This window comes from Cotesia glomerata, unplaced genomic scaffold (assembly GCF_020080835.1).
Source record: "Cotesia glomerata isolate CgM1 unplaced genomic scaffold, MPM_Cglom_v2.3 scaffold_14, whole genome shotgun sequence".
NCBI classification, from domain to species: domain Eukaryota; kingdom Metazoa; phylum Arthropoda; class Insecta; order Hymenoptera; family Braconidae; genus Cotesia; species Cotesia glomerata.
In genome coordinates, this window is record NW_025401775.1 from 172,697 (window position 1) to 192,619 (window position 19,923).

The window sequence follows — 19,923 nt, forward strand, 5'->3', positions numbered from 1 at the left end:
TCTAATTAGTTTCTACAACGGATAAGAGTAAAGTCAGTGGACTATGAGCTCTTCAAGCTCAAAAACACAATTTGTGTGTTATTTTGAGCTCTCCAAGTTTTTTTATGCTTTTGAGCTCTTCGAGCTTATAAGTCCGATAGGTTTCATAGAACACTATTTTTTGAATTTTCAAACCGCAATCACTTTTGAATGAATAAACCGATTTTCACGCAGTTAGCGGAATTCGACGGTATTTTTTCAGCCATATAAAGAATTTTTGAATTTAAATTGATCAAACTAGAAATTTCGGAGTAATTCCGAAAAAACACTTTTTTCGGTTTTCTTTTGTTCACATCTCTCGAACGAATCAACCGATTTTGACCGGATTAGCAGCGATCGATGTGGTTTTTCAAGGTTAAGAGCGGATCAGTTTTTAAAGTTGATCAATTGAGCTGTTTAAAAGTTATTAAAAAAAACCACCTTCAAAAGAAAATTTTTTCTTAGTTTTTTTCAGATTTCTCTAAATTTCTCAAAATCTATCGGTCCGAATCGGTTCAAATTCACATACTCACACACATACACACACACATACACGCACGCATACACACATGGATGGTAGCGTTGTTCACGTCCGTAGGTTCTGCTTTTACACCCTGCACGTGCTCTCTGGGTAATGCCAAATGAACAACACGAACAACGATATGGAAATGTCAGAAAACTTTCAAACATCGTTGACAGTACAGAGCATTGATATCTCAGTGCCGGCGAGGGAAAGCGTGCAAACGGGCCTGAACTCGTCGTTATCAAGCGACCGTTTGGACAGCGGGGTGGAACCCATGGCTCCGCTGTCTAGAAATGCTACAGTGAGTACGAAAACAGCCCCGATAGAAGAAGATGGACAGCCATGGACCTTTTGCTCCCCTGACTATGAGATGCAACATGACTGGATTGAAGTAATTGGATAGTAGTATGTAAAAAATTGGTTGTCTGTAAAGTCGTCTTACGGACGATAGTTTTACGTGATAATGTCATAAAGAAACATTGATGAAAAATTGCATACTTTTATGAATTGAATTGAATTATTATCACTGAATTATCATTATTTTGTATTTAAAAATTAAAAAATTTTGAATATTTAAAAATGATTTTAATAAAAAAAAAAGGACTTATTGATACATTTTCAATCAAAAATTGATACAATAATTTGATAATTGATATAATTATTATTATTTATAATTAATATTAATTATTTTATTAATTTATTATTTCTTATTACTATTTTATTATTGATTATTTTATTAATTTATCGTTTATATTTAATATTATTTATTAACAATTAGTAATATTATCAACAATAATAATCTGATATAATTTAAATAATTTGTTTAAATATAATCACGAACAATTAGTTTTAGAACAATATTCTAACTGCTAGCTCTGACGTCACGCGAGAAGAGAGATATATGTGTCACAAGACAACGCTTGGGCCTCTCTATCGTTTGTTTGATCGTACCTCTCTATTGCTTGTAGCGCGCTCTCGCTTGCACGCACAGACTCAGGCGGAACGCTCAGACAGAACGCTCAAGCGGAACGCTCAGGCGGAACGCGACACTTTTTCTTAAGCACTGTCGGTATTCATCAATTTATAAGACGTTATCACGTCAAAAAAGAAAACATACACACACACATACAGACATAGTGACAACATCGCCGGGGTTGTCAAGGAAGCTTCCTGTGACCTTAGAATATCGAGATCTGATGAAAACTCGATTTTTGCAAAACGGAATGAAAACAATAACTTTCCGATTTTTGAAAATCTTTGATTTTCTTAGCAGCAAGTTAAAACGTGATTTCTTCGAATCACACCGGAATTTCCGGTCTGATCAATTTTTGTCTAAAAGTATATCATAGAATTTAAGAAACTACGTCGAATGCCGTCAACCGCGTGAAAATCGGTTCATTTATTCAGAAGTTATTGCGGTTTGAAAATTCAAAAAATAGTGTTTTATTAAACTTCCATTTGACTTTTGAGCTTAAAGAGCTCAAAAGCATAGAATAGCTTACTCTTTAAGTTTAGAGAGCTCAACAGTAAACACAAATTGTATTTTTGAGCTCGAAAGTCCGGAGATGTCAACTTTACTTCATATTTATCTGAAATTTTACGGAACAGACTTCTAGTACTATACTATATAGCTGTATATCGTAATTTTTCTTACCATATGTGAGAGAGTGTATTATTTGTCTAGAATCATTTGAAATTATTTAAACTTTCATGTTTTTATAACTTATATAGTTGTCAAATCAATAACAACTTCAGGACAATCTATTTAAAAGCAATGAAAATGTGATGTTAAAAATAAGGATAGCACATCGCGAGTCCTTTGAGTCGAAACATACGTCAAGGCTAGTCTCTAAAGAACGCTTGTAGAGACAAATTGCTTAGGAACGTATTGTTTTACAATTGAGAGTTACTTAATTCTAACAGAATCGCAGAACTACAAACCAACAAAAATAATGTCAAAACGTTGAGTATATGGAGTATTACTTTATTTAAATAAAATACAATTTCACCCATAACTCAGCACATTTCATTAGAATAATAATAATTAGTGAATAAAAAAATTTTTTTTAAATGAAGTTCCTCACCGTACCTTTGTAAGTAAAAATTAGACTTAAAGAAGTTTAAGATTTTAAGCATCATAACACTTCTCAGTAACGTTTACTATGGCCACAGTTATCATGGCAACCATTAATATAACGATGGTTACCATGCGATGAAATTCTTTTCATTTTTTGTGATTATTATGCTCAAATGGTCGTAATTTATTTTATAGACTGTGTTATTTGATACTTCGTACATAGCAAACGAAACTTCGTTCCAACCGGATGTCTTGTAATACTCTTTGTTCTCTTTTTATTATTTCCAGTCAAGACTTCGTGAACTTAACATGAAAATTTGGCTGTTTTTCATTTGTTCCTCTTTTTTGTGACGTCGTTTTATTCTATTCGCCACAAAAGGCGTAAAAAGACGAGGATCAGAACCTGAAGATGGTAAATTACAAAGTTTCTGTATTACAAGGCTTGCTAAATATCCGGCTATTATTGTCATGTTCATTCCAAGCGGGGTTATCCAAAGATAAGAAAGACGATGAATGTATAAGTATGATGATCCATCATCGGCAGCACTAAAAAACAAGAAAAGTTTTCAACAACCCATAAAAATTTTTTTTGATCTACGTAGATATATGAAGACATAAGAAAATCAAAATCCTTATGCGTGTGTATTGACTTAGATTTATTATGATCTCTTTATATCTTATGCTCAGTGTAACCTGTGATTTTATTTTTAATTAACGTATATAAAATTAAATACATGTACATGTACGTGAGGATATAAATCTCCGTATATTAAAAAAAAAATTATGTTGATCTTCGTAGATCAAAACACATTTCCCTTGGGGTGCACGAAAAGAATATTGGTTCAAAAATTTCACCATAGGTGATATTAAAATTGCATCTTGAGAGTGGTTTAATTTTAGACTTACAGTCATACAAAAATCGTATCACTTTGTTGAGAATTTAATATTAGTTTTTGTTGCATGCACAAATCAACTACCATTTTCAGTCCAAGTACAGGTTATATTCTAGATGGTTTTTACTTATATTTTTTTCTTAAATAAAAATATAGAAATAAAAACTATGTAACCGATGATTTTATGTATTTAAAATTAAGAGAATGTTTATTAAAAATATCAGTCAAAAATTTTCAATCCCTCTCATATTTACTGCTCATTGTAAACGAGACTAAATTAATAAATGTGCAATTTCACGATACCGCCCGCGGTCGAAGACAGAACTATTTAAAAAGGGTCATGTATTCTTATGATCGTTACACGGAAAAAAAATCAAATATATCTCCTCTGATAGCCACCTTAACTGAAACTTGCTGTCAATCTACATCAGCAATCTAAAGCCAACTTAACGGAAAGAGTTGGCAGGGCAAGCGGTTTCAGTTAAGTTGCCTATAAGTTACTCTGCAATTTGACGTCAAGACTTGCTGTGCAAGTATTTCAGGCAAGTTGCAGTGAAGTTTAACCGAAATTCAACTACAAGTTTGATTGGTAACTTGAATTCAAATTTCAGCCGTAGATTTTCGTTAATTTGTTTACAACTGTTATTCAGTGAAGAATTACCGCAGACTTGATGTTAATTTAACCGTAACTTCTGGAAGCCAAATACTTTCTAAGAAAACGCTGGCTATCAGTGTCTGCTGTGATGGAATACAACAGGGCCTTCATTATCCGAATAAGTTCTCCAGCCCGTGCCAGTTAGTTATCGACGGATCCCAGAGCGCTGAGGTCCAAGCTACTCGCGCCAGTAGGTATAAGTTAGTATGTAAGACCCAGAAGTGGAGACGCCGGCGCAGTGAAAGTAGATAGAAAAAAGTGAAGAAAGATTCGCATTAGCAAACCGAAGAAAATATTGTGACTGTGCAGCTCAACGAGGTGACCACGAGAAGATCTTTCAAACTCAGGCAAATATCCGTAATCCGCTTGGTTCTGTGGAACAAAGCGATTAACCATGTTGATCTGGGTTATTATTTAACTCTTTCGCTAGGCTCAATGCCAGCTTGTCTATTGATTAATAAAATTCTAATGCCATTTTGGGGTTATAGGTTTTCCAATTATTAATAAGAACGTGAATCAAGTAATATTACGAGAGAAGCTACGCAAGACGGCGGACGAAGGTTTTTCTCGCACACGAGTTTTCCGTCAGTACCCCAGACGAGAGAAACATATCTCCGAAAAACTACTGAAATAATAAGAGTCCAGGTAGCACAGTCAGGTCTTATTAATTTTCTCAGTTTACGCGTGGTCAACCAGAGACCAAGTTGGATGACGGTCACCACCGATTCATGCTCGGTCACAATCATTAAGTTAGGACTAAATCATTAATTAATAATACCAGGAATCATTTTGGGTTATTAATCAGTATGTTGCAGCTAAAATTGGAATTTATACTACTAAGAATAATTTTTGATTATTAATTCAAAGATTCAAGAATATTAGTAAAATTGGTCTACGCTCATTTAGTATTGAGTAAATTGGGTTAAGCTATCGTAAAATAAATTCGGTAAATTGTTTAAATAAATTATTAAAAACGAAATTAATTTAAACTCAAAAATTAAATAAATTGTAAAAATTCATCACTAAAATTCACCACCTTGAGAAAGTTGGCCGTCTTGTTAAGCGCCAAAACTCAGAGAACATAAATTTAAGGTCGAAAATAAAATTCTCAGTTTACAACTGAAAATAAATCAAATAAAGTCCTCAGCTCCTAATTGAATTAATTATTTAAACCAAAATAATTTGAACAAAATTAAAGGCCCTAGGGGTATAAGTATAGTGAATTTGCCCTTGAAAGATATCGGCATGATACTGGGAGGATTTTCAGGTACTAATAAGATAATAAGATCATAAAAGTTTCAGATCTCTAATCCATTTGGTATTTGAGAAAAAGCCAAATGTGTAAAAATCAGACAAAATGAATATTCTCAGGAACGCACCAATCGATTGATTTGAATTTTGGATATGTTTTGGGGACTGATGGTAGCTTCTAAGAAAAAAATTAAAAGCTATATCGGTTGATAAAAACCTCGAAAAAAATGGCACTTGTTTTAATTTCGATTTTTAACTATGATACGATTCTGGCACAATTATGAAAACATTTTTTTCGAATTCCTCATTTATTTTTCTATGGACTTATGAGCTTTTCAAATTTTAAAAAAAGACATGCCATATTGAAAAAAAATAAAAACCATTTTTTATGCTAATATTTACTTTATTTATTTTTAAATCTTGATTTTTCTCGCTTATAGATATCTTTTCTTTTCGTATCAGATACTCAATTCTGAATCACAAGTTAAATCTTAAGATATTAATAAATATCAACTAAAATATTATAAACATTGCACACTTATAACATATGAAACAGATTTTAGTTAGTTAATTATAAATAAATAACAACAAATATTTGAAAGGTATATTTGAAAAAAATTTATAATCACATTTCATCAGTCTTCCTCACTATCATCTTCAATCACAGGTGAAACATTTTCTGTATCAAATAACTTGCTGAGTATTTCAGCAGGCCTCAGAATCTTTGTCAAATATCTTCCGTGTAACAAATAATAAACAATAGCAGCAACGTGAGAGCAACATCCAATTGTTCTAAGACCATTTTCACACTCACAACTATGCCTCAATATGCTTTTGGGACCATTAGCGTTTTTTTTTATATTCAATAAACATCTATAAACCTTTTTATTGATATGACGGGATTGAACTTGAGCTTTGAGTATTTTTTACTGATCTTTAACGTATTTAATAGTAAGATTGCCTGTTTCATCAAGCATTTCTGCTGAATACGACACAGCCTGCTTCAATTGGTAGGAACCAGTGAAAAAGATTCGCAGATCCTTTTCCGTCATTTCTGGAAAGTCTTCTAAAACTCCAGATGAAATCGTTTGAAACGGCAATTTTTTACGTTGCCAGCTATTTTGTTGAACTTCATTAGCTAACGTATTTTCTACACTATTTTGTGATTTCATTGTTTCGACTTCATCCAAAATCTCTGAGTCGGAAGTAAGACGCTTACTATACATATTATGTAAAAATAAGGCAATTTTAAAAAAACTTCCAATTCTTGGAAGCATTTTGTTGTCAATTCTTTGATCGAGTAGATGATATTTTTTTTTTAACATCCCATGAGTTGCCTCTACAGACCATCGAATTTTAGTTACATATCTTGAAGCATTTGACTCAGCTGTTGTTAATTGATTTTGTTTTCCCTTAAGTGCTGGCATTATTACTTTATAATTTTTACTTTCTAAGTATCCACGATCAACCACAAATGCATCGCCAGGTTCTAATAATTGACATATACCATCAGGATTATCTATAATGTCCCGCATTATAGTAGCATCATTTTGGTAAGCATAATACGGTCCCAGCATATCAACTATGTATCCATCAGTTATGCAAATTGTAAATGGCTTACACAGTGGTACTTTCTTTTGACCAGAATACGACTTTCTCTGATACTCATTATTAGAACTTTTCTCATGACGAGCATCGGTCCCATCACAAATCAAAATGAGTTTGTCATTCAAATCGTCATGAAGTTTTTTAACAACTGCAGATGTATGATTTTGAATAAGATCATTTCAGGATACTGCATTTAAGCCAAAGCGCGAAGGTAAAACGTCTTTTTCAAAAGGTTGGATGACTTGCTCACAATACTTTAACACTAACTGCTCTTCATCAATCTCCAAAATTGCGGATATTAACTTATTTGAATTACCTGAGCGAAGCTTGATTAAAAACACTATTAGTGCTTGAGTTACACTTCGATCGTCAGTATTTCTCATTGACACTAACCAATTCCGCAACTCAATCACACTATCCCATTTTAACCCAGTTAAAACACGAAGTTTCTCATCTGATACACGATAATCATCCATTTTATCTAGCAATGTTGAATCACATTCAATGGAAAAATTTTCCATCATGAATATATCTAACATATTAGCAAACGCACAAAAAATTTTTCATTTGCGTTTTTAAGAAAAATACATAGAAATTAAATACATGTGGGCTATAAAATTTTTATATCTAGCTTGTATGTTTCCATACGCTGCAGAAAAAATATCTTGACTCAAAAGTAAAATTTCTTTGAACCAAGAATATATTAAAGATGACTGAAAATTTCGTAAATGAAGTCAAAATTTCTTGAGACTAAAAAAATTCTTTTTGCTTCAATGTAACTTCGGCCTCCGTCAAAATTTTCTTGGTGCAAGAAATTCATTTTTTTCGGCGCATATGTTTTTCACTTGTATTTTTTCCATGAATTTAGGTACTTTTATACATTGTAAAAATATTTTCGACAAAATACCGTGTTCAATTTATGTGGCATGAACTCTAAATTTTTAAACTGCTAAACGAGTGAATGTATAATTTCTTAATATTTTGCGTCAAAAAAATGAATTTCAGTCATTTGAATATTGCGCTATAACTTGAAAAATAATTTTCTAACATTAGTGCTGCTACTTATAAAACATTGAATAGAAATAATTCAAACCGTTCCATAATTGTCATTGACGAGACTATTAGTATTTTTCATCAAGTTTCATAATGTTGTTATTATGTTAAAGAAATTCAAATTTAAAAAAAAAATGTAATTAAAAAGAAATATAGATTAAAAAAATTAGGAAAACGGTTGACCCTGAAGGCCATCCCTGCAACCTTCCGCTAATTCCATACCTGGACGCTTAAGACTTCAAGTATATAAATAAAAGTCTAGTATCTGTCCTGGTAGTGGGTGCACGCATTTGCTGTTGCTCCTCGTTTACTTAGTTATAACAAAAGCTAAAGTATAAATTTAAAATTGTAAAGTTGGTAGTGAGATAGTGCAACCGGTGATATTTAATAATTTCAATAAATTTGTTGCAAATAACTAAAATTGTTACGGAATTAATCAATTTAAATTTGTTTAATTGCAAGAAGGTTAGGTTTCCAGATAATTTTGTGTTTAGATAATCCAAACACTTAACCATCTCATCTTCTTGCAAAATAAGAATCACAGCTTCCCTCTAGTGTGTAACGGAGTACAAGGGGCCTTCTTTACCCAGAGAAGGTTTCCGATCCGCGTGAGTTAATTATCGACTGATTCCCCAGAGCGCTGTGCTCCGAAGTACTCGCGCCTCTAGCTGTAAGTTAGTGAGTAAGTCCCCAAGAGGGAAGCGCCGGCGCGGAGAGTGAGTGGGGAAGACGGAGCGAAGAAAGAAAAGCACCGACAAAGCTGAGAAGAGTCATTGTGACCGAGTCGCCAAACCGTACGGACACGCATATTTAGTAAAAACATCATCGAGCAGGTAATTATTTATTTGTCGCCTTTCGTACAAGTGGAACGAAGCGATCAAATCTATTAATTTATTGCTTGCCAGGCCTTCAGTCGGCTCGCGTAAATTGATCTTAAATTTTAACAATTTCTAATGCTTGATTGCGGTTTCAGATTCATAAAATATTCGGAGAAACGAGTGACGGTGACCGAGGTCTCGCTGCCGAGCAGAATTTTCCACCGAGGAGGGATTTGTACCAGTGACGACGACAAGGAGCTGTAGCTCTTCGAGGGAGTTCGTTAGCGTCGTAAAAGAAAAACTCCAGGTACAAATAAAATGTCCCAATAATCTCTCGGTGGTGCGGCATCAGCCAGGCATTGAAGTCGGCTGAAGGTCACCGCCATTTCGCGTTCGGTCACAATCATTAGTTTAAGTATTATATCGTAGAATTTACTTAATTATTATATTGAAATTGATTTATTAGAATTTACTTGGAATATTATTTGGGATATTATTTAAAGAATTATTTAAAATATTGTTTAGAATATTCTTTAGGAGGTTAGTAAGAATTTATTAAAAATAAAATTCAGAATGAAATTAAGAAAAGTCCAGAATAAAATAAAAAATGAAGTTAAGAACAAGTTAGGGATAATTACTAAATATTTAATTAACAAAACCAGGAATTATTTCGGATTGTTAATTAACTACGTAGGCAGAGTTTGGACTGACTTTACCAGGAATAATTTCGGTTGGTCATTTCATGACTTCGGTGCCATGTAGAACAAAATGTCGTTGATAATCGAGTTGGTCGGATTTATTTAATTAATTACTTAAAGTAAAATCAATAAAATATTTTAGAGGAGTTTTAGTAAAATCAATTGAAGTAAAATTTATTAGATTCGGAAAAATAATTTATAATAAAATTTAATTGTTTAAAATAAAATTATTTGCAATAAATTTAGAATCAGTCAAAATTGCAAGAAAATTGTTCATGTAAATTTATTAATTAAAAGTAGAAAATAAAACTTGTAAAAATTCGTCAGAGAAAAAATTACACCAAAAACTTGCGACAGAGACGCAAGACCGAGCGAGAGCGTCCGCCATCTTGTCCCGCGCGAAGCGCTGATTAGAGGACATTCAAAGTTGAGACTAAAATCGTACTGTGTTGCTAGGCAGAATATAATCCTCAAATAAAATAAAATAAATGCTAAGTTTTTCATGCAACACAATAGAACGTAAAATAAAATAACGTAGAGAAAATAAAACTCGATTATTGAAGGACAAGCCAAACAGTTTAGTAAAAATAAATTACATGAAATTAATTGATAAAATTTTAGTCATTGAAAGCTAAGATCTTAAATAAATAAAATGAATTAAATAAAATAATCTGGACAAAATAAATAATTCCATAAGTTCGGATTAAAATAAAATAAACTAATAGATTCTGGTAAAATGAATTAAAATAACTTGGAAAAATAATTAATAAATTCTAGTAAAATAAATTAGACAAAGCCGAGTAATTTAACACAACAGCTTATAAATTAAATTAAGTAAATTCAGTAGAATTAAGTTTGGTAAAATCTCGGAAGTACCCAACACGTTGTTGGCAGATTATTAAGACCTCTGTCAATGGATTTTAATCTATTAATACAAGATACGAAGACCTCTTGGTATTAAATATTTAATTGTTGTATTATTAAGACCACGACATTAAATTAGTTAGTGATTTTAATTTAGAAATTAAGATTAGGAATTGTAGAAATAAATTAGGAACTCGGGTTTTGTATTTTGTTGAAGGGATAAATGGATCCAGGCATCGAGTCGGATTTCGTTTGATTTTGGAAAATAAATTTGTAGAATCCGGAGTAATAATTAGTGGGTTTGGAAATAATAATGGGGGTGGGTTAGTGTTAAGTATTGTAGTGTTGCCTAGGGATTCATGGTATCCTCCTCTGCTTCTTGGGCGCACTTAGAGTCCTTTGCATAGACGCCCAGGTGGGGGTGCAATAGGCATAAGTATTTTAAATAAATATTGTGGGTGTGTGTGGATAAATAATATTGCAGTGTAGCCTAGGGATTCATGGTATCCTCCTCTGCTTCCTGGGCATACTTAGAAGCCGTTGTATAGACGCCGGATTTGGGGTACAACGGTAGTAAGCTAGAAACCGCGGTATAGACGCTCCATATGAGGGTACTGTTCGGGAATAGATACTATGATAGTAACCGCGATAGGACGCTCCATAAGAGGATATCGTCGGGATTAAGTTAATTTGATATTTTGTAAGGGGTTTTGATTTTGTATTAAGGGTTGGATAAATAAAATGAATTGTAAAAATGAATTTCTGCTTATAATTTCTGTATCCTTCCTGACAATCTCTCCGACCCTGAGTGTTCACTCCATGTTCTGGGCCAGTTTCTGGATACTGTGGGAAAAATCCAGTGGCGCCTTAAATAAATTAAGAGGCGACCAAGAGAGCGGTGGATCCCCGTTTCAAGTGACAATGTCGCAAGTCTATGATTACTGTGGCATTTGCTGTCGGCAATTCAGTGATAAAATAGAACATGTTTGCACCGGAGCAGAATGTAAACATAACTTTCATTTGACATGTTTACTAATTCGACTTGCTCTACAAAAAAAGGATGAAGCAATTGCTAGTGTTTCAATGAAGTGTCTAGTCTGTCCAGAGTCGAAAAATATAAATGCTGTGTTGACTTCAATAAATACACGGCTGGGGTTGTTGAAAATTGTTAACGATAAATTAACCACTCTTACTGCATGCATGGATAAGCTGCAGGAAGACCAGATTACGCTTGACAGGCATGTGCTACAATTGGAAGCGAGATCTTGTTCAAACGGCGATGTGGATCAACAGGAAACAATTATTGAACAGGTTACTGAACGTTTATGTGCCTTAAGGAAAGAGTCTACTGATGTTTATATTGAAGCGCGTCAACTCGAATTAGAATCAAGAATGCTTAATGATCAGCTTGTTAATTCAGGTATACCTGAGATACCTTCAGAAGATCTAATTCAAACAGTAATTCGACTCGGCTCAATGATTGATGTTCCCAACTTAACACATGACTCACTTCATTATGCAGAAAAAATTGGCAAGAAAGGACAATCTAGAGTTCGCAGTATCGTGGTTAAGTGTAAGTCTCCACAGCTTGTTGGTAACTTTATCGCCACGAAAAAAAGGGTTAAAGACTTAACAGTGAATATATAATTCCCGAATATAGAAAAGGTACCACTCTACGTCAACAGAAGATACCCCTCCTCTTTGTTCAAACTAAGGCAAGGAGTGATAAAGAAGTTTCCAAATATTAATAAGAACAATATTTGGATAACCAATTCCTGTGTTTGTTTGCGAATAACAGATGGTTCAGATCTGATTAAAGTTTATCCATCGATGGACCTCGATAGAATTCAAGGTTTATCTGCATAACGACTAAATATCAAATTTTTGCAACAATCGGCGACAGCAGGCTTACGAAAAGTGTTTAACAAACCTAAAATTTGTCAACTCGATGCTCAACAATGCTTAATCTTTGGCGCTTCAAGTGGACGAGTTTCATAAATATTTTAGAAATGTCTCGGAATTATAATAGATTCTTGGCATGATCAAGTGGATGTTATTAAACAACAAGCTATGGGCTACCTGACGCGGCCTGAAATGGACAATTGACTACTAAACACAGTGATGAGAAAAAGACTAGTAAATGCGTTAATATTGCCTGTATTTGATTACTGTTGTGTTACTTACATAGATATGTCAGGTAGCCTACAGCAAAAACTTTATCTTTTATTTTTAACATACTTAACTATCCTATCATATTGAACTACTTTGGCATATTGTTAACTTTATAGACAATAAGTAATATGTTTTATACTTATGTGTAAATGTAATTTCTATAGTTGTAATTCTCTATAAATGTAATTTTTTATACTTTACGGTGCTTAGGGAACACTTGTTCTAGGGCCGATTAAATTAAATAAATGAAAAAAAAAAAAAATTGGAAAAACGGTTGACCCTAAAGGCCATCCCTGCAACTTCCCGCTACCTCCATACCTAAGCGCTCAACAATTCACTTATTTTTTAAGCTCTTTGAGCTGAAAATATAATTTTTGTGTAATTTTGAGTTCTCCGAGCTCAAATAAATCGCTGTTCTGTGCTTTTGAGCTCAGAATTCTAGGAACAAAGGAACTCTTCAGAACGCCGCTTATTTCGATCGAATCGGATGATCCGTTCAAAAGTTATGAGAGATTTACATACACACACACACATACATACATATAGACACGGTGACATCACCGCAGAAATAGTCAGAAAAGCTTCCTAGGACCTCAAAACGTCGAGATCTGATGAAAACTCGATTTTCGAAAAACAGGGTGAAAACAATAAATTCACGATTTTTGAAAATTTTCAATTTTCTTAGCGGGAAGTTAAAAAAATAAAACTGCACTTATGCCGTTTTTGAACTCTTTTAGCTCAAAAATACAGTGTATGTATTGTTTTGAGCTCTCCAAGCTCAAAAAGATAGCATTTCTAGGCTTTTGAACTCTTTGAGCTCAAAAGTCTGATAGAGATTTGATAAGACACTATTTTTTGAATTTTTAAACCGCAATAACTTTTGAATGAATAAACCGATTTTCACGCGGTTGACGGCATTCGACGCAGTTTTTTAAGTCTCATAAAGAATTTTCAAGTTTTGATTGATCAAAATAGGAATTTCGGAGTAATTCCGAAAAAACACTTTTTTCGGAGTTCTTTCCTTCACGATATCTCTCGAACGAATCAACCGATTTTGACCGGATTAGCGATGATCGACGTAGTTATTGAAGGTTAAGAGCTGATAAGTTTTTGGAGTTGATCGATAGAGCCGTTTAAAAGTAATTAAAAAAATACCACTTAAAAAAAAATTTTTTTCATAGTTTTTCTGAGATTTCTCGAAATTGATTGATCCGAATCGGTCCAATTTGTATGTAAAATCTAAGTTTGGCCAAGTCCTTTCGAATGGCACCAACCGCCATGAAATCGGTCAAACCTTTAAAAAGTCATAGGAGGTTTACATACTTAGACACACACACACACACACACACACACACACACACACACACACACACACACACACACACACACACACACACACACACACACACACACATACACACATACACACACACACACACACACACACACACACACACACACACCATGTCGGGCAGCTGGGTCCCGCATCGCGCGCATCCCCAAATCGCGTATAGAGGAAATCCCGGCAGTAATGTCAGGTACTGAGGAAATAAAATACTCGGGGTGGACCAAACCTAGCAAACAACGATATGGAATGTCAAAACAATCCCAAACATCGTTTACAGTATAGAGGATGGATACCTCAGTGCCGGCGAGCGAAGGCGTGCAAACGGGCCTGAACTCGTCGTTATCAAGCGACCGTTACGACAACGGGGTGGACCCTATGGCTCTGCTGTCTGGAAATGCTACAGGGAGCACGACAACGGCACAGATGGAAGAAGATGGACAGCCAATAAAAGTTCCTCCAAAAAGTGGAGGACCTTTTGCTCCCGTCACTGTTCAAACCTACGGAGGAAGGATTAACTCTGCACCGACCGCCACCGACCAACAGTCGCCAATGGAGAGGCTTGGTAGCAAGATTGAAAAGTTAGCCGACTTCATAAAAGACAAGAAGAATCTTCATCATGAGATCAGAAAATTGGTTACGTCTATTGGTACAGCATATAGGCTGGCCAAGAAATCACCAACGACGTCGGCGTCAACGACTCGAGCAACTCCGAGTCTGACCAAAAAACCACAGCCACCTCTGGTCACTCCTAAGGAACTACCACAGCAAGGAAAGGGCAACAACAAGAAAAGGCTACTGTCCACGCCCAGCTCTTCCTCAAAAATTGACAAGCCAGCACAGAAAAATTCAGCCCAGATGATACCTGGACCTTAGTGACTTGGCAAAAAAAAAAGAAGGAAATAGAACAGGAGCCAGCGGCACGATCTGCTGAAGTCCAAAACCAGCCAAGTAAGGGTGGTTCAAAGAAACCAAGGAGGAAAAAGACAAGAACAAAGGCTGTACAAGTAGACATAAAGTCTATCAAATAAACGAAGCGCGGGGGCGTTCTTCTAGAAATGGTTCGCAAGACTGAAGACACTGCTGCTTTTACGGCTGTGATAAAAACAGCAACCGCTAACATCGGTACAGTCAGAACGTTCACACCAAAAACAACGATCGAGATCCTTGCCTTGGATGGAATCTTTATCGAGAGCGACGTTCGCGAAGCACTCAAACGTGACTTTACTGACAGCCTGGAGATAAAACGTTCGAATCCGACAAAACTTACATCACGAAGCAATCGGGCAGCTGTCTGCGTGATAGACGAGGCTAGCGCGATGAAGATCCTTGACAAGGCCCGTATAATGATCGGATGGGTTAACTGCCGTGTTTGCCCAGTTGTTAAAGTAATACGCTGTATCAAATGCCTCGGAAACGGGCACGTGACAAACTCCTGTTAGGGGCCTGACCGTAGCAAGTGCTATTTAAAATGCGGGGGAGAAAGCCACAAAGCTGCAGACTGTGTTGAACAGCTAAAGTGCTGCCTCTATACACCGGACAAAGAAGCTTCAGATGGCTTATGTCATATTCCAGGCTCCGGGGCTTGTAAGACATTCAGCACCGCACTTGCCGAAGCTATGAGAGGGCAGAAATGACGCGCATCCTTCAAGGAAACCTGAATAGATGTGCGTTGGCGCAGAACTTACTTCACCAGCGAGTCTTTGAAGAGAAGATCGACGTTTGCTTCATCTGTGAAGAAGAAGAATATATGGCGAGGCTTTCGCCTACCTCCGAAGAGGCCGTTTCCTGGGCTCAAAAGAGCTATACACGCACGTATATCTGTCCTACCCTCACATGGGAAATACACAGCCAAGTTTGCTGGCAAGGAAAAACCCTGCCCTCAAGCATTTACGCTATCATAGGACAGATGTGAATTGAGTTGAATTTAATGTCAATCTGTCCTCGTACTCAGTTAACTGTATCAACCCATTCAACGACTGCGTTAGCCTGATCGGTAATATAATGACAACCCGACCAGTTACCAGCGGGGCCCATGCGGGGAGGTACAGCCGTAAGACCTGTTTGAGCCATAACACTTATCCCCCCTACAAGAGTCTCGTTCGTACGTCTGTCTAATCTAGTCCCCGAATCCTTGAGCTTACCTGCGTTGCCAAATAATTTGACAACTTCACGAGGCTTTGCTCAGAACCATCTGTGAACATATATATATGGCGAGGCTTTCGCCTACCTCCAAAGAGGCCGTTTCCTGGACTCAAAAGAGCTATACATGCACGTATATTTGTCCTACTCCCACCATAGCGAGAACACAGCCCAGTTCGCGGACAAGGAAAAACCGCCGTTCTCTTGTGTTTATTTATACATTTTATACACATGTTTATACACATTCATTGAACAGCTGCAAGAGTTGCGTATAGTTGTAAGTGTGTGCAACTCTCATCGACTCCTCTGGCAACTCATTCCCCGTAGGCACATCGAGATGTACCCACAGGATATGAGCAGTATCCAGCGGGGACCACGGGGAGGCGGAGTCGATTGAAGACCATGTTGTTTGTGTGATGTGTTGTGTGTAACGTCTGATTTTACGTGTAAGTGTTTGCGTGTGTAGGGTGCCCGGGCACTTGTGTTATTTGTGGTCATTTTCCCTAGCTTATTCTACGTCAGTCATCCAAAGCTTTATACTGTCCTCACAATTGTGTAGAGCATATCGCTTGTGCCTAGGCGCTCCGACTCTACCTAGGTGGATGTCTGTTGAGTCTCGTCCCTAGTCGCGTTTTCATTAGCTAGCTGGGTTTGGAGTTTGCAACACATTACTACTTTACTGAAACCTTTTAAAAGCTTGAAGTTACTTTGGGATGTGGCAATCGCACGCGCAACGCTCGCCCAATCCGCGTTCCCACCCCATATGTCCTTGAGCACCTCACGTTGAGGCTCGTACTCATGGCATTCAAGCATTAAGTGCTCCACTTTGTCGACCCTTTCTCCTAACCCATTCTCCCTACACTCGTCGCAGAATCTACTATCCGTATGTTCGTACTTGTATTGGTATTCTCTAAAACAACCGTGGCCGGTTAGGATTTGGGTCAGCCAGAAGTTAGGGCTGATCCATTTGTTTGTTAGACGCTCTGCTACGTCTGGAAAGAAGACTTTAGTTTCGCGGCCGTTCTCTGATGTATCCCATTGTTCTTGCCACCGACGTATGGTTTCAGTTCTAAGGGTGCCAAGGCGATCCTCCGCATCTGGCTGCACGGTGACGTTTCCAAGGGTAGCCTGTTTGCCGATACGGAGGCTGTATCGCGCGCACCGTTCGTCTATTACGAGCTGAATGGGCACTGCCCCCGCGACTACGCAAATCCCCTCAAGCGAAACTGTCATGTAGGCAGTAGTTGTTGTTATTAGCGCTTGACGCTGAAGTGCTCGAAGATGTCTCCAGTCCTCCCTATCGCAATGGTCACTCCAAGCTGCCGCCGCATATGTGACGACAGGCATAAAGAAACCCTTGTATATGGTGGACATAGCTGGGTATCGCAATCCCCATTCTGCCCGCGCAATACGCCGCATGCGCCCGAATACCCTACTTAGTTTCGCGCGCCTTGTTTTAATGTGATTTTTCACTTTGAGGCCCTCGTCGAAGTGTACCCCTAGGTATCTAACGCTCGATTTGAATTTGACTTTGGAGTCTCCTATCATTATTTTTGGCGGTTTGTTATCGTATTTGGGCTTTCTCTGTCATCCTTTTGCTTCATAGGGGTACGGGCTCTTTTTGTTCTTACGTGGACCGCGATGTACAAATTCGTTCTTGAGGAAGATGGCTTCAGTCTTCGACTTCGACAGCTCGAGCTTTGCGGAACAGCACCATTCCAGTATATTATCTACTACTATTTGACTATTATGCTCTATTTCTTTTCTCGAAGAGCCTTCTACTAAGACGAGCAAATCGTCAGCAAACGCAACAAATTTATTCCCGTGTTCTGTCAGTTCGAGTCTCTTCAGGAGATCGTCGAACATGATGTTCCAAAATAATGGTCCTAGCACTGATCCTTGCGGGCACCCTCGCGTTGGCGTTTTCGACTCGCTACCAAAACCCCATGACAGCGCGACCGATCTGTCCTCAAAGTAATTCCGAATTACCGCGTAAATGTTGCTAGGGCTGCCTCTGGCCTTGAAGCCCTCGAGTACTAACGGCCACCACACGTTTTCAAAAGCGCCAGAGATATCGAAGAGAAGTCCGACCACCAGTCTCTTCTCTGAAGAGTCTACCAATCGGCGCATCTCCACAATTGCATCTTCCGTCGACTTTTTGGCTGTGAAGCCAAACTGTCGGCTCGAAATGTTCCCCTCCGCTAAGACTGTGGTGGTAAGTCGCTCTTTTATGAGCTTCTCGAACACCTTACCTAAACCCGAAAGGAGGCAAATTGGCTGGTAAGATTTAGGGTCATTTGCGTTTTTGTCGGTGCTTTTAACTAACATTATGACCCATCTGTGAACAATATCTAAACCTCTAAGATAGAGCATGGTTTTCAGACAAAACTTGTACGGCAGCAATCTGGATTGTGAACACAAAGAACGTTACCGCCAACAACAGCGGAAGTGGAGCAGGTTTTGTTTGGATTGAAACCTCTACAACCTACTTCATGAGCGTCTATCTCTCACCTAACGAAGGGATTAGTGTGTTCCGACAGAAATTGGTAAATATAGAAGATGTGATCACTAAGTTCGACGGCGAAGTAATCTTAGCTGGTGACTTCAATGCTAAATCGGCTGAATGGGGCGGTATTTTGTATCCGAAAAATATAGTGGCAGTGATCATCAATTTGTGACATTCAACGTTGGACTGGCATCTGCTCCGTTTTCACAACGCGACTTTTTTAAGCAGAAGTGGATCGTCAAGAAGCTTGATGTAGAAGCACTGCGAAAGTCACTCACACAAAGCTGGTCTACTCTACAAAACAACTCGATCCCAAAGACCCGCAGCGAGACTGAAAAAACAGTACTCACTACGATGAAAGAAATTGCTGCTTTGTGCGACGCCTGTATGCCGCGGACGACGTCGTAGCTACAATAGTAGTAGACAGTGCCGAGGAGAAAAATCTACTGGTTCGGAAAACCATCGATACCGTTGAAAATTGGCTTGAGAAACATTATGTAAAACTCGCCAAGCAAAAAACCGAAATGGTCATCTTAACACGTCAAAATTGGTTCCCAAAACCTTTCATCATCGACATGGGCGGGACAACACTGACATCTGCAATGGCACTGCGTTATCTGGGAGTAGTAATGGACGAAAAGCTGTCTTTCCGAAAACACCTCGAAAAAGCTTGCGCAAAAGCTAACAAGACAGTATCAAACCTGTCGAGAATCATGACCAACACGGTGGGACCACGAACCAGAAAAAGGAGGGTGCTTCTAGAAGTAGTCCACTCGATATTACTCTACGGAACGGAGATATGGGCAGATATCCTTAAACAGAAAACCTACTGGCGCAAGAAAGCGGCAGTGAAACGACGAGGAGCACTCAGAGTCACCTGTGCCTACCGCACGGACTCAGAAGCGGCCGCATTAGTCATAGCAGGAGCCGCGCCAATCGACTTACTAGCATTCAAGAGGCTGAAAATCTACGACGCCAAAATAAATGGTGACAATTCTAAGGAGGCAAGAGCAAAGGCAAATACGGAAACGCTACATGAGTGGAAGGACCGATGGACAACCGGGGAAACATGCAGATGGACGGTATGCCGGATTCCGAACATAAACGCCTAGCTTTGTCGGAAGCACGGAGAAACGGACTACTTCCTGACCCAGCTATTGACGGACACGGGCAGTGATTCCAAAAAAACACTTTTCTTGGTTTCCTTTCGACAACGATAACTCACGAACGAATCAACCGATTTTGACCGGACTAGTGGCCGTCGACGTGGTCTTTCAATTTAAAGAGCTGAATAGTTTTA

General features: G+C 37.6%; 2 long non-coding RNA genes across 2 annotated transcripts in view; one reads left to right on the forward strand and one right to left on the reverse strand.

Annotated features, from left to right (window-relative positions):
• The first annotated feature begins 8,655 nt into the window (after positions 1–8,655).
• Positions 8,656–19,923, forward strand: part of LOC123273827 — a 14,522-nt gene continuing 3,254 nt past the window's right edge. The window contains exons 1-2 of the long non-coding RNA XR_006511379.1: positions 8,656–8,911; positions 9,052–9,311. This is a non-coding gene — a long non-coding RNA (uncharacterized LOC123273827). The remainder of the gene's footprint in view (positions 8,912–9,051; positions 9,312–19,923) is intronic.
• The window catches only part of LOC123273828, a 6,893-nt gene continuing 2,791 nt past the window's right edge, over positions 15,822–19,923 (reverse strand). Inside the window, exons 2-3 of the long non-coding RNA XR_006511380.1 lie at positions 19,219–19,220; positions 15,822–16,052 (exon numbers count right to left, since the gene is read on the reverse strand). This is a non-coding gene — a long non-coding RNA (uncharacterized LOC123273828). The remainder of the gene's footprint in view (positions 16,053–19,218; positions 19,221–19,923) is intronic.